Genomic DNA, 15,917 nt, shown 5'->3' with positions numbered 1-15,917 from the left:
ACGGACGTCATACAAAAGTACTGCCTTATCGGGGATGATAAGAGCCTAAAGTTTTTGTACTGCTTTTGGCCAAAATTGTGGGGAAGCCGATGTATCAGGGCAACTTCTAGCTCGGAAACAGGGCGTAGGACGTCCATTGCTGCAAGTTGCGACGTCAGAAAAAAGTTGTGCCTTATCAAGTATGATAAGGGTTTCAACGTTTTTGACTGCATTTGGCCACACTTGCGGGACAGCCGATGTATCAGGGGAACTTCTAGCTCGGAAAGAGGGTGTAGCACGCCCTTTGCTGCAAGCTGTGACGCCAGAAAAAAATTTAGCCTTATCAGGGATGATAAGGGCTTCAACTTTTTCGACTGCTTTTGGCCACACTTGCGGGAAAGCCGGCGTATCAGGAGAACTTCTAGCTCGGAAACAAGGCGTAGCACGCCCATTGCTGCAAGCTGTGACGCCAGAAAAAAAATAGCCTTATCAGGGATGATAAGGGCTTCAACTTTTTCGACTGCTATTGGCCACACTTGTGGGAAAGCCGACGTATCAGGGGAACTTCTAGCTCGGAAACAGGGCGTAGCACGTCCATTGCTGCAAGCTGTGACGCCAGAAGAAAAATAGGCTTATCAGGGATGATAAGGGCTTCAACTTTTTCGACTGCTTTTGGCCACACTTGTGGGAAAGCCGACGTATCAGAAAACTTCTAGCTCGGAAACAGGGTGTAGTACGCCCATTGCTGCAAGTTGTGACGTCAGAAAAAGTTGTGCCTTATCGAGTATGATAAGGGCTTCAACTTTTTCGACCGCTTTTGGCCTCAATTGCGGGGAAGCCGATGCACCAGTGAAACATCTAGCTCGGAAACAGGATGTAGCACGCCCATCGATGCAAGCTATGACGTCAGAAAAAAGTTGAACCTTATCGGGTATGATAAGGGCTCCAACTTTTTCGACTGCTCTTGGTCTCAATTGCGGGAAAGCCCACGCACCAGGGGAACTTCTAGCTCGAAAACAGTACATAGCTCGCCCATTGCTTCAAGAACGGACGTCATACAAAAGTACTGCCTTATCGGGGATGATAAGAGCCTAAAGTTTTTGTACTGCTTTTGGCCAAAATTGTGGGGAAGCCGATGTATCAGGGCAACTTCTAGCTCGGAAACAGGGCGTAGGACGTCCATTGCTGCAAGTTGCGACGTCAGAAAAAAGTTGTGCCTTATCAAGTATGATAAGGGTTTCAACGTTTTTGACCGCTTTTGGCCACACTTGCGGGGAAGCCGACGCACCAGGGGAACTTCTAGCTCGGAAACAGGGTGTGTCACACCCATCGCTGCAAGGTGTCACGTCAGAAAAAAGTTGTGCCTTATCGGGTATGATAAGGGCTTCAACTTTTTCGACCGCTTTTCGCCTCAATTGTGGGGAAGCCAATGCATCAGGGAAACATCTAGCTCGGAAACAGGGTGTAGCACGCCCATCGCTGCAAGCTGTGACGTCAGAAAAAGTTGAGCCTTATCGGGTATGATAAGGGCTTCAACTTTTTCGACCGCTTTTGGCCTCAATTGTGGAGAACCCAATGCATCAGGGAAACATCTAGCTCGGAAACAGGGTGTAGCACGCCCATCGCTGCAAGCTATGACGTCAGAAAAAGTTGAGCCTTATCGGGTATGATAAGGGCTTCAACTTTTTCGACCGCTTTTGGTCTCAATTACGGGAAAGCCAGCGCACAAGGGGAACTTCTAGCTGGAAAACAGTACATAGCTTGCCCATTTCTTCAAGGTGTGACGTCCTACAAATGTTGAGCCTTATCGGTGGTGATAAGGGCCTCAACTTTTTTTTTACTCTTTTTGCTTCTATAGCGGAGAAGCCGATGCACCAGGGAACTAATAGCTCGGAAATAAATCATTGTGGGCCTTGGCATATACCCTCGCCAGCAGGAGGTGAGTATATCTCAACACTAGGGATGCGTTGTATAGGCGATACGTATTAAACGGAGATCACTTTTGAACGCGCAAGCGTTTTTATGCTGTACCAACGACAAAACAGTACTTGTTAGTCTGTACGATGTCACGTAGAACATATTATTGCAAATAAAAAAAGAATATTTATTGGTGGTATTGGGAGTCGAACCTAGCCCCATCGCTCCTAAGACGAGCATCTTATGCCCTGAGCTGTACACCAACACTTGCAGGGTGCGGATGCATCTGAGCCACTTAGCTGCGCTATTCCGTTGATACAAAAGCAGTCAAATGATGACACTTCCTGTCCTGTCGCAACGAGTATACTGCGATCCCGCCCATACCTTTTTAATGTAACACAATCACCCCTGTAAGGGAATGTATAAAAAAACGTTTGTCAGAAGTTCTGCTAGTCGGCGTCGTTAGCTATGAGCGAAAAGTCCAGAAAGATGGACATACATAATACAAAGCTTCAGTTCGAGAGAGAATCGAACGCAGGACATCTGCGTGGCAGGCAGGTGCTCTACAACAGTGCCCCACCATACTGCTATGGAGACAACACTATATAAATGTGATGCTTACCTTCCGCCTCCATCAAAATGTCGCCGGTGACTGGGATTCGAACGCGCAGTTCTAACCTGCAGTCGAGTACCGTGGCGGCTGTCATGGAGTGCTTGAAAACAAGTGTTGTCATGTCTCATTTGCCGCAAGAGATTAACTAACGCGCCAGGCCCAAGGTATGCTTTGTGGGCCGTGTTTTATTCTGCAGTAGCTTAGACCTGCGTGGTCAAAGCGATTGATTGATATGTGGGGTTCAACGTACCGAAACCACCATATAATTAAAGCGTGGTCAAAGCAAGATCGTCTGCCCTGATCAGCCAATGAACTTGCTAGGAATGTTCGGCGGACAGCGACTACTACGACACAGGGTGCCTGAAAGCCCTGTTCACACGTACGTGTTAAAAAGCGCCAGCGTTTGGCGTGCCCTCTATCCAGGTGCGAAATCTCCCTCAATAAAACAATAAAGTTGTGTTCTCTCTCTCTCCATAGGAACGCGACCCGACCCCGAATCTACTCGCCACGGACGTATCGAACCGCGTAAAACGCTATAAAAAGACTCTTTGGACAGGCAAGAAATCAACGCTGAATGTGCCTCGCTGTCTCTTGTCTAAAGCGATATTCAACAGTATACACTGATTGAATGAAGTTAGTTGCAAGCATTTATCCCTAATTAGCAAATTACTGATGGGTCAAAGCACAGCTCTTATTTATAATTAAGTGAAATGTTACAAGAGAAAGTTTTTTTTGTATACGCGAAGGAAATATTACAGCTTATTTTTACATGGGGCAGTACAAGGCCTTTTTTATCTGCAGGGCGGGGGGGGGGGGGGGGGGCACCCATTTCAAGCAATTTCTATGAAAGGACGAGTAGACTGGCAACTTGTGCTCCATGTTTTGAGTATTTTCGGTTTGGGGAGCAGGCAGTAGTATAAGGGGGGGGGGGGCTGCTGTGCTGGCGTCGCCTCTGCTTTGTAACAGCCAGTGACTATGAGAGGCCACACTTACCTTTGAAAAAGCTTCTCCGTGAAATTCGGCAATGTACTCTAGTCATTATGGGATACTACAGTCCAAGAAACTTTATTTCTAGCAGCTCAACTACTTCTCAGCTACTGTCGACACGTTTAACATATCCTACCAAACTTGGTTTAGATCTTTAGGAATGCCTGAACCAGCATCCACTTCCCTCTCGAACCAAAGTTGCTCAGTTCGACAATTATCTCTGCAGGTGTCAAGGAGCATCTGAGAGTGCTAATTGAGAAAGGTGACAACACACAATGTACGTGTCACTTGAACAAAGTGCAGTAGCCACCATTTTTTCTTTGAAGAACAACGCAAAACTTCACCATGGCACAAGCCCTTTACCAAGGAATGGAGTCAGAAACCTGCATGTAAAATCTGGACACAATTGTGGTTAGCGGCAGGGAAATTCACACTTTACTGGGCAAAGACGACGTGTGGTAGTACTATGGATTAGGATGGAAAATATAATGCATACACGCATGCCAATACCGATAGCGATGCAAACCTATAGATAGCGGCAATCGATTCAGTCTTATAGTGACAACATAACTAAACCAATCGAAGCGAAAAAAAATGGTGGACGATTAAAGTACTTGGTCAGTGGAGAGCAATTCCACAAAGGAACAACATCGCACAGCCGCAGACGGGCAGAGCAAAAAATAACAAGCAATCCAACACAATATTCAATGAGTGTAAACACCTATTTTCATTAATTTGATACTTGCAAAGGCTTCAAATAAACCTTTGCCCCTTACAAGCTGAGAGATACAGAGTTAGAAGTCAAGCGGCATTTTCTCTTTTAAGGCAGATGCGGCACACAAGTCTGCGCCAGTGAACGTGCTTTTCTGGCAGACGTCAAGAGCCTGACGGCTGTCGATCTCACCTTTCAAAACATTGCCAATGGCTTGAGTATCACAATATCTTTATTCACCGAGTTGACCTACATCTCTGCTTTGGTATTCTGGGCGTGGCTTATCTGGTCTATTGAAGATTTATCAGAGTATGGTGAACAGCATGTTCAAGAAAGTGCATTCATCGCAATCATCTTGGTCACGTACATAAACACAATGGTGGACATGTATATCTTGGAGGAAACCAATCTGGCTAAAGAAAAAAAGACACCTTCAAGAACATTCCAAGTGTGTTAAGCAGGATGCATTAACGATTCCGTGATTAACAATATCAATATTTTAAACATCAGGAAATAAACGGCCATCAATAAAAGCAGCACATGGTTTCACTGCCACACTGTGTCCCTGCACACGTTTTCTGCAAAAGCGTATAGAAGAACATGGCGCTAACAAATTGAATAAGAAGGTAAGTATTACATGCCATTCATGTCATAAAGGACTCCGATCAGACTGAAAGTTTTTGTTTGCCACTCTTAGGCCGGACCCTGCGTACCCTTCCAGCCATATTTGGTGCTATCACAAGCTTTTAAACTGGGCGAAGCAAGACCAAATCATGCAAAGTTGAAAGCAGAGTTCGAAAGTACATACCAGCAGAAATAGACTGAAGGTTGTAACGAGAAGTTGTAGGTCGTAAACCACAAGTAGGAGACATAAGTAGGAGGCATAAGGAGGAGGCATAAGTAGTAGATATATGTGAGAGACATAAGTAGGAGCGTTTGACTATATTCCAATACTCCAGAGGTTCTATAACCAAGAAGCCTGAAGCAAACGAATTCCAAAAAAGTGAAGACTCGTTTACCCACACGTATTCATTGGCGATGGTTCAGCTGAACTGCTTAATTGGACAAACGAGAGCCTGCCAAGCGTGTCTACACAAAACCTCAAGACAAAACTAGAGCAGGACCGAGTTGAGTTGTGAACAGGTAAAATGGGGGAGTATGTCGTCAAAACAGCAAGAAACAGGTTTGCAAGCACTTGCACACGCGTAAAAATGAGTCATCCTTGCACTCACATTGATAGACAAATCTGTGCCACGTTGTCCAGCTTTTATGTAGTTTAAAAGAAACAATGTGAATAGATGCCTCTGACATGGCAAACAAAAACATGCTGATAAATAAAAAAACTCACTCCAGTTGTATATGATGGTGAAGTACAAGCAATAGGGTGAGAAATTCTACCAAACGCTACTCTTGCGTAATTTATTTAATATGGGTCTAACGTATTTTACTTGGTCCCTAAAACACCAGATTCGCTGAGCTTCGGCTGAACAGCATACCATTATGAGATGCGACAGATTCTGTAAAAGTTGGGACTATAATTCAGAAAACTTTGTGCAATAATAGGTAACAGGTTATCGATTTAAAAGTGTTCCACAAAAATGTATGGGCAGCTAACAGCCCACGGCGAATCCAGAGATCGCTCACATGTCTCGCGGGTGCAGCACGAGATGCAGTCCAACTCCCACATTTGTCCATTCACTGGCGGTGCCAAAAGAGATACGACGAGCAGCAACACTGCCAAAAAAGTTCCCTCACACATTGAAAACAGAAGGGCGGGCAACAGCGATGGGCTTCTTGCCCGATGCATTCCCCAGAAAGCGATCAAGAGGCAGGAATCAGAAGGTGCAGCCTTGTGGACGGCCTGCACAATTGTCTAGCCCACTCCAAAACACACAGCCAGACGTGGCAGGCAATCCGGGTTCGCACGCAGCATACTGCAGATGAGACTTAAGGTAGAGGAACCAGGAGATGGATTCTTTTGGATGAAGAGACACTGGCACCGCTGGACAGATGTATCTGGACAATTGCCTTGCCCATCCAAAAAGTCAAGGTCAGACAGGGAAGGCTATGCCGGTTCGGACGCAGCATCCACCGGATGAGATCGAAGGTCGAAATGCTGTAAGGACACAGTGATTTTCATGTTTAGAGTTCGTGCATATGCGCAACGAACGCACAATATGGCGGACACGTGTTTAGAGTCAATGCCGAAGTTCTCGCCTATAGCCTACAAATGGACAAAAGACTTTTTTTTCTACACTTGGTAGAACATTGTACGCGATAGTGATATGTGATGGGGTGAAATCCCACAGACGGAACAGGTGATTTTCGGTCGACTTAAATTGACTTCACTTAACGCCATAATTGGCACGCTACATGCAAAGAAAATGCCCTCTATTGTTGCGAGCGTGCAGCGACCTATCACTGTAAAGGCTCCTGGGGCTGTACTTGGAGCCGGGAAAGTTCCGCATGATACGCTTGCAGTAGCGTGCCAAACGCGCTAACCCCAGTGCAGAGCCCTTTCTCTGGCTGGCGTTTCTCACACCGATACCGAGTGCGTTCATCACGGACACAGGGTGCGTCCACCAGAGTCCCCTCAGAGACCCTTCTGGCTGCGCTTTGTCATGCCCTGCCCGGCGTTGGCCCTGGCGACACGCTACGCAAGAGACCATGGAGCCTTTCGTAACACAACGATTTCCCTTGGATGATTGGCTGTATTTCGTTGCGTCTAACAGAGAATTGAGCCTCCGAGGAAAAGTTCCCTTTTTGTTTATTCGTCGCGCAAAGCTCGTCCTTGTAGGGTTAATAACTAAATTTAGCATACGAGGTTCTGTTGGTCCTCAGCAGTCAGGGTCACAAGCACCATTTTTTGAGTGCTGCACACAATTGACTCGTCGGAATAAACGTGATGTCTTGCTATTCATAGCGCAGGTAAGATTTTTCTTTGTTTTAACAGGAAGAACAAGCATTTGTGGTATGAAAAACGGTTAAATATAACTTTTTCGTGTCCCTTCAAATCCAACACTGAAATTGTGCCAGCACGGCATGAACTGAAAACTATAGAAACGCAAGTTTCTGCATTGTGTCTTCCTCAATTGTCGAATAAATTTGTGAGAACTTTACTCCTTTTTAATCATTACTGATATGCTTACGCGAGGCATTGCAGATCCTCAAACAAACGTACATCAGATGGCCATGTGCACCCGCAATGTACATTTATTACGGCCTGTTGATGTGAGGCCCAAGGGACGGCCTAGTGCTCTCCCATAGTGGAGTACCAAGTACTCTAAATCGTTCATCACTTTGGGATACACACAGAAAGGGAGACTCCCTTTTGGGGAACACACGATCTTCACTCGAGCAAGGGCTGGATGGTCCGAAGACGTGTGAGATCGTACCTTGCGCGAGATAGGTGTGAGCACATTGGTAAGCTAGGGAAAAAAATTAGCCATCTCTTTGTTGGTAGATCGATGTACTCTGCTCATGGGTTAAAATAAAAAATTAGTATATAGTGACTCGTATGCACAACCACGAGATGACCGCTCCACGCTGTTAAAAGATCTGGTCACTACAGGTAATGTTGACAGTTGCATGTGCTCGCATTGAAATCTCACCAACACGACACGAACTGAAGACAGAAAAGCGAAGCTTATCATAAAAAGTCAGAACGCACACACACAAAAAAAGATTTCAAGATAAAAAATTGGGAGATCCCACGTACATTGGGAATGGATGTTACGCGAAGCATGCACATGGAAGGGGACGGCGTTGCATCTTTTTATTGAGCGAAATGTAACGAACTGGTGCTAAAGATATACAGACAAGTGCACGCGTAGACATACGTTAAACAGGTGCATATGTGTTATGAAACCAGTCGCTTACAGTTACGTAACGATGTCAACAGCAAGATAGATATAAGTAACACCAGAAGTGGTGAGCCGATATTAAGAGCTGGTGCCCGCGAAGCTGGCAGCCCTGGACACTGCTACACAATTCAAAGTGAGCAGACACCTAACCACAATCGACGTGACCCGACTTCACAGCTGTATCTTAGGAAGACATATGTAATATATATGAATGTGAGTGGCCAGCACTCCAAGCACTATTGACGTTTCACGAACATTAGAGCCTATTTGAAAAGTAGTTGTGAGACTTGGCGTGACATTGGGGTATATTGCTTCATTGCCACGCAGAATGCTGAAGCTCGATTCCTACTGGGATCCTGACATTTATTCTTTGCGTTCATGGTGTGAATTATGACAATGTGAGCTCTTTATTAACGCTGACGCATTAAAAGTACCCATGTGTGTTCTCGCCATTCCTGGAAAATGTTAAGTATGAATCATCTGTTGCACATACCCACATGCTAGTGGCGCATACCCGCCAACGCGTATTTGCCAGTATATATATCTGGCGAAAAGGGTTTCCCGACATAAGCGACGGGATTGTGGTATTATTCATGCCATGACGAGCGAGTTGTATTCGTCAAAGCATCTTCTTCACCCATAATTCTTTTGGTTCACCCCAGTTTAGGGGCTGATCATGAGAGCACTCAGACGTAGGTGGACAGACAGACAGACAGACAGACAGACAGACAGACAGACAGACAGACAGACAGACAGACAGACGGACAGACAGACGGACAAGCAGACAGACAGACAGACAGACAGACAGACAGACAGACAGACAGACGGGTGGACAGACAGACAGACAGACGGGTGGACAGACAGACAGACAGACGGGCGGACAGACAGACAGACATACGGGCGGACAGACAGACAGACAGACAGACAGACAGACAGATGGGTGGACAGACAGACAGACAGACAGATGGGTGGACAGACAGACAGACAGGCATACGGGCGGACAGACAGACAGGCATACGGGCGGACAGACAGACAGACAGACAGACAGACAGACAGACAGACAGACAGGCATACGGGCGGACAGACAGACAGACAGACAGACGGGCGGACAGACAGACAGACAGACAGACAGACAGACAGACAGACAGACAGACAGACAGACAGACGGGTGGACAGACAGGCAGACAGACAGACAGACAGACAGACAGACAGGCATACGGGTGGACAGACAGACAGACAGACAGACAGACAGACAGACAGACAGACAGACAGACAGACAGACAGACAGGCATACGGGCGGACAGACAGACAGGCATACGGGCGGACAGGCATACGGGCGGACAGACAGACAGACAGACAGACAGACAGACAGACAGACAGACAGACAGGCAGGCATACGGGCGGACAGACAGACAAGCATACGGGCGGGCGGACAGACAGACAGACAGACAGACAGACAGACAGACAGACAGACAGACAGACAGATAGACAGACAGATAGATAGATAGATAGATAGATAGATAGATAGATAGATAGATAGATAGATAGATAGATAGATAGATAGATAGATAGATAGATAGATAGAATAATAGGTTATTGTGGCATGTGTACATATAGGCCCTTTCACTATTCACATACGCGGGCCCTTTATGACATCTGGTTTCTTTCAGCGATGGGTCCTTATAGGATCGGTGAGCAAGAAGAGCTTTAGAAAACAGCCCCCTCCCCCACGCTTTCTACGCTTTCCTTCCTTTATTTGGCAAAACATATCCAAATGAATGTTGTTTTGAGCTACATAAAAACTGCAAAAAAAGATTCCCTTGTAGTTTGCACACGTTTCTTTTATCCGAGAAGTTCAAGAGAGACTTTCCTTACCGTAAAAAAACAACAACTTAAAAACACGCTTTCTGTTCCGACGTTATGAGCTGGTACATGAGCTGAACGGAAGTTTTTTGGGGTACAACGCTTGCACTCTTGAAACCGTCTATACTTTCATTCATCATAAATTCCGTTATAAGTTACAGTTTGTATATTTTGCTAGTTTGAATATTTTAAATGCCTTCATGAAGGCAGTACAGTGTTTATTTAGGTAGACATTTGTTGTTGGGAGTTTCGGCTGCAATTTCAAGATAATTTCTTACATTTTTAGTCACTGCCAGCAGATAACTACTCGATGAAATTTGAGCGAGTCACTGAATGATTTCTATGATGAAGTAAAGAAATAGTGAACAATAATTGCATAATTTACGGTGTAATTGCAAGGGATTGTTCTTAGTTACTTTTTAGATACTTGCTTTAGGTCGGGTCTTTATATCCTTGGCATATCAAATTGCATAAATTTCACGCATTTAAGGCAGTCTATGTTACTACATTCCGCACAGGATAATGTAATGGTGTGCTGTCTGCACAAGTAGCTAGAGCATAAATGAAAGCTCCTTGACCAAGGAGAGGCTATAAGCAGTTAGATAACAGAATAAGTTACTACGAAAACTTGAAACTTTGGCAGGACTATGTAATCAAGCCGAATGGAAATACACTGTGAACCTGCTCCACCCTCACCAACCTCTCTGAGCTCACCTGCCAAATTGGTGACACTAGCAAAGGTCGCAGCAACGATGGGTGTTTCAGTGGTCCTTGACGGATCGCTGGCGACGCGCCTTCTTGTCGGCACTTCCCAGTTTCGCAATCCATGGACCAGGTTTCGCTACCTCTTTGCGAAGCTGCACCGACATGTCTCGTGGTTAACAAGAAGAAACATTTCAAAACCTATAGCTTTCAAAACTGCCGTAAGATGACATGCATATTTGACCTGATGCTCTTTATTTGACGAAGTAGAGTTCCAAATGTGCACCAAGTTTACAACTGCACATGTGTCTGTATTGTGCTCCCACATGAATGTAGCCACTGTTGTCTTCGTGCCAGTGCTGATCGGCACAATGTCGTGGCAGCAGACTCACTTTTTACAAGTGACATCAACAGCTAGCACGTTCTCGGACAGCCATGTGTGAACCAAGTAGAAGATTGTACGAATTTTAAAAGAGTTTTTCTCTTGTCTGAAAGGAGTGATGACACAGACACCGAAAAATTCGTAATTTTCAGCAAAAGATAAACGCGGAGAGTGTGTTTGTAGGTACACATAATAAAATTTGATTGTCAAAGTGTGTCAGCACGAGGGAAACCCTGAAAGTGACCAAATAACAGCTCCTACGCCCAGTGGCAACCCCAATTTTGCCACGCCTTGTGCGACGTCGTGTACTGCATGGAACAGAGCCCCCATCATCTAATGAAGTTGCAGCAGCCGCCAATTGCTTAGTTTTAGTGCCAAGTACTCATTCAACGCCAAGCGGAAATTCCCCGATAGCATGGGCAGGTGGCTATGCAACAAAGCCGTTCGTCAAAATTGAGTGGAATGCAGATTCTCGTAAAGCAGGCAGCTTTTACGGGCGAAGATCCTTAGAGCGTGGGTCGTTCCCTCCTCCGTTTGTATGTAATATGTATGCAGCCACCTCTAGCTTAGAATTGCGCACCAGAGGGCGTTGTGTGTATATGTCCTTCGAAATAGTATCACTAGATGGCGTTTGCGGTTTTAGAATAGTTGACACTTAAAGAGGATAGATGACCCTGTTATAATAAGGAATTCCCAGCATACCTACGGGGCGAATTATGATGAGTTGGGCGAAGCACCCGTCAACCCATCAGTCCGTCCATCCGATGCGTGCTCTAGTGTGATAGCAGCGGATGGACGGATGAATGGACGGATAGACAGACAGACACACAGACGGACAGAGACATACAGACACAGACGGACGGACGGACGGAGGACGGACGGACGGACGGACGCTTCGCCTCAAGACAACTTTTTGGGCTGCTTTGATGAATCGAAACCACGCTCGCCCCTTTCCATTTCTTAGAGAAGCAAGAAGTACGCAAGTATTTCTGAAAGATTATAACAAGGTAGTGGGCAATTCTTTAAGAACAAGACTTTAAGATGGTATGAGAGGTTATACCATCAGGGTAATTTTCAGTGGAAGAACGTATGTGTTCGACTAATTTAAGTATACCACCCTGTGTTATAAAGAGCTCCGCCGTAGGTCCAAACACATTGTCAAGAGTACTTGGCTATTCGCTGTCACAGGGAGGTTTGAAAGAAGGCTGGAAATAGCCATTCAAGAGAGAAGCTTTATCGCGTCATCAGTTAGAAGTACACTGCCATTGTTTAAGCTCGGGATGCGAACTGAGTCTTTGCATATTGATTTTAAACACTTCCACATTTCTTTTAGGTTATTTTGTAACTTTGCTAGAAATTACTTTCCAGCGGCATTCTTTTTTTATATTTTTATATCATTCCCAAGCCATTTTAGCCCAACAACTACGGAAGGGTAGCACAGCTTTTTACAAAAGTTCAGGAGGCTACATTTCTTGTTAATCATTCGCTTGATTTCCAAAGTAACCCAATACTTTTTTTTTAATTTTTAGCGGATATCTTTGGCAACCAACTGCTTTCGTATGAAGCAAAATGTATCCCTTAGGGTGTTGCAATCAGCAGACTGAGCTACATGATTTATTTCCTGCGTGAATACCGCAAGCTCAATTGATAACAAAGCGCGATTTGTTTTATCAAGAAAATATATGTTTCTCTGCTGATCATACGCACATGAGAAGGGAACGATCTGAACATGGGCCACAATACACTCATGGTCACTAATACCAGGAATCACGCTGTTAACGGACAAAGATACAGATGCGATGGCTGGTTGGAAAAAAAGTAGATCCAAGACAGAATGGCTCGGAATTTAGTAGTATTCATATCAATTTCCAAAATATACACTCAGCTGACAAGGGTTTGTACTGGCGTAGTCAGAAAATTTTGCTCCTCTTAACTAGAATTTTCTCTAGAAGCCTCGTCTGATTAGACTTCAAGATTTTAACGGCTTCATAAACTTTTAGCGATTTATGTATTTAGAGAACGTGTGGGTGCTGCATTGGTCATTGGTCCAGGGTTACTTTCGACATCTCGGGATAGCATGAACAGAACACACGATAAACCCACAAAAGCAAAAAAAAAAACAACCCGAGAAGGCCTTTTCGCGAAGCACATGTAAAGCTTGATGGACACTACACCACTACCGTAGAGTGATTGGAACGACGATAACATTCAGCAGGTTGTAGGCAACTAACCTTTGCGTAGAACGGATGTGAAAACAAAGCGAAAGTGATGACGCGCCCCGGGTACTCGGCCATGAACTGCTGTTTCAATATCCACCTCTCGGATTGAGTGACGCTGGTAGGCGTTGGTTACCAGATGAGATCCGATGCCACAGTTATTTTTGGCTGCCGACACGAAATCGGCAGGGGGCGATGATACTCCACCAGCACATCTTCATCGGTGAAACTTGACGAAGGCGAAACAGGAGGCAAAGGGATGCACGACATCACGAAGTCATTGAAGGAAGCTTTGAGGAGGGATAGTGCCAAGACCTGCGCGTAGAATGTGCATGAGAGCGTAGCCAAAACAATGTCGTGCCACGGGTGGTTGGCCTTGATCTGGTTGTGCAGGATGAGGAAGTCCATACAAGCCAGTAGGTAGTCCTGAATATGCACAATGTACTACGGCAGGGAACACTCGAGCGTCAGGCGAATAGCCGCCAATATCTATTCTACATACTCAGACACCACTGCCAAAAATAAAGTGGAAAGAGTGATGGCCGTTCGTAAACTTTCGTCACTCCCACCACACATTTATAATGACAATGTAGGAAATGGGACAAAAGGTTGATATTGCACCACCTACTGCAGCACTCATGCGCAGCAAAGTGCCACTTTGCTTTGCTGTATGTTTGTGTCTGCGTACCAAAAAAAAGGAATACAGCAAACACACAAACGCACATGCGCGCACACACACGACACACACAAAATACACAAACACCTACGACACGTGCTCGCACGCGAGCACTGTTTTTAGTACCGAGAGCAAACACCTTTGTCGTTGCTCAGTCACGCTCCATTGGGCAGCCGTTTTGCCGTCTCCACTTCGGCTGCCGTCGTCAGACTCCAGGGTCGCCTAGATCTTCTCCTTCTCCTCCCAGCCCACTTTCGTTCTCTCCTCTTGTAGCCAAATCCCAACCCAGCGTGCGAAGCACAGAGAGAGAGGGAGACGAAAAGAGAAGTCATTGCGGAGACGCAATCAAAGCAGTCGCCGGCCAACGCGAACCTTATTACGCCCCAAGAAATCTGGCGCCGACGTTGTGGGCAAAGCTTTGCCACTAGCCGCACGAGCCAGCAGAAGAAGCCCAACTCTTGTTTGTTCAGTGCGACGCCGATTTTGACAGAGCTACCGTCTCGTTCCTACTCCCATTTCCTCCTCCTGTTCTTTATCACTGCCCACGGACTGTGACGTAATCAGTAGAGCAGAGAGGGGAGGTGGAAGTGGTGGAGAGGAGTGTGGGCGACTTGAGCGCGCAGTCATTGTCACCGCCACACTGCTGCAGCTAGCGGTGAGTTGTTTGCTCGAGCTGGCTGCCATTCCATCATCTATATGGCTCCCATTGATGCAAGCAGCATGTTTCGCTACGCCTACAGTACAGTAAATAGATTCCCACTCAGTACAGTAAAGAGTTCCACGCCTACAGTACAGTAAAGAGTTCCATGCTCGGCTTCGCTCTGTCTGTTTACTGGATTGGTTCAATCGTCTAACGCCAAGCAACTGACTGTGACTGTGGAGATTTTTGAGCCGCATTCGTTGTGTAGAAATGTAGGACGATAAACATTGATTGGGGGCCAATAGGGGAGTAGCTTCGTTCGACTATCCAAAGAGCGTGTCATACTCGAAGATTCTAGATATCATCGTGTTCAAAAACAAGGATATAAACAAAGAAAAATAAGTCACACATTTCATTATGCATTCACTCAAGAAGACTCGAAAGGGAAAAGTCACCTTCACAGTCTATCATACTGATCCATGTCCACTGCGTCGAAGTATTTGTGCACCTAACGCGATGTTTGCAGTCCCTTGGGGATTGGAGTCACTGCAAGCTTTGGCTTCACATTGCAGCATGTGTTTTTTGCCGCACTGCCTCCGAGATCAGCCCACTTTTCGCCGAGTCACTGTGCCGTGGGACGAGGTCATTGTGCGAGGTTATAGCGATGCCATCAAAACTACGTGAAATGTTATGGTGACTTGTCACGTCATGTGGTGACGTCATCACATCTCGATGATCTTTCAACAGCGAAGCCGTTTAAAGCAGCCGTAGTTTGTGGGGCCTGTTCAGTGCGGTCCATCTTGTGACACAGCTATAGGGGTTAATCAAACTGCTCAACGCTAGTGCCCTAAGATTAAGGAAGGCAACAATTAAACAAACAAATGTGTATGTGTCACAGATGCTTGTGCTGCCTATTGAAAAACTATTTTCATCATAAACGCTATGTGCTACAGATATTGGGCCAATTCCACTTCTAACCACTGGACCTCTAACAATGAAAAAAAGCAATAGTTAGCCCAGTACTAGGCAACGGTAGATACAACAGCAGCTGTGAGAAAACCCAGAAGTGATAGAAGGCCTACGCCAACGACAACCCGGCCCGTGAACCTACGAGAGGTTCGCACGCTTTGTTTAAGCGCAAGTTCTTTCTCTGAAGTTTGGGCATCTCTACCATGTCCATGGCTCTCTGGTTTAATCATAACCTACCTGCGCTGAAAATCAGCGTAGAAAAAATAAGCATTTTTTTTTCAATCAATCAAACTTTATTTCAGGAATGCATACATTTACATGAATAAAATTCTACAGTACAGAGGAGGTCCTGAAGTTAGAAAACTGTCGGGGGGACCTCCGTTGAAACTGATTTCTGT

The 15,917-nt window shown here is 45.6% G+C and overlaps 1 long non-coding RNA gene across 1 annotated transcript; it reads right to left on the bottom strand.

The window, feature by feature from the left end:
• Positions 1-4,422: 4,422 nt before the first annotated feature.
• Positions 4,423-13,567, bottom strand: LOC142765079 (uncharacterized). The gene is made up of 3 exons (XR_012884052.1): positions 13,250-13,567; positions 10,649-10,791; positions 4,423-6,324 (listed from the first exon to the last, which is right to left on the bottom strand). It is a non-coding gene; the product is annotated as an uncharacterized LOC142765079 (long non-coding RNA).
• Between the last annotated feature and the right edge of the window lie 2,350 nt (positions 13,568-15,917).

The sequence above is a fragment of the Rhipicephalus microplus genome, chromosome 6 (genome assembly GCF_043290135.1).
Source record: "Rhipicephalus microplus isolate Deutch F79 chromosome 6, USDA_Rmic, whole genome shotgun sequence".
In the NCBI taxonomy this organism is placed as follows: Eukaryota; Metazoa; Arthropoda; class Arachnida; order Ixodida; family Ixodidae; genus Rhipicephalus; species Rhipicephalus microplus.
Note: the sequence above shows the minus strand (reverse complement) of the source record. Positions and strands in the feature narration are given on the sequence as shown.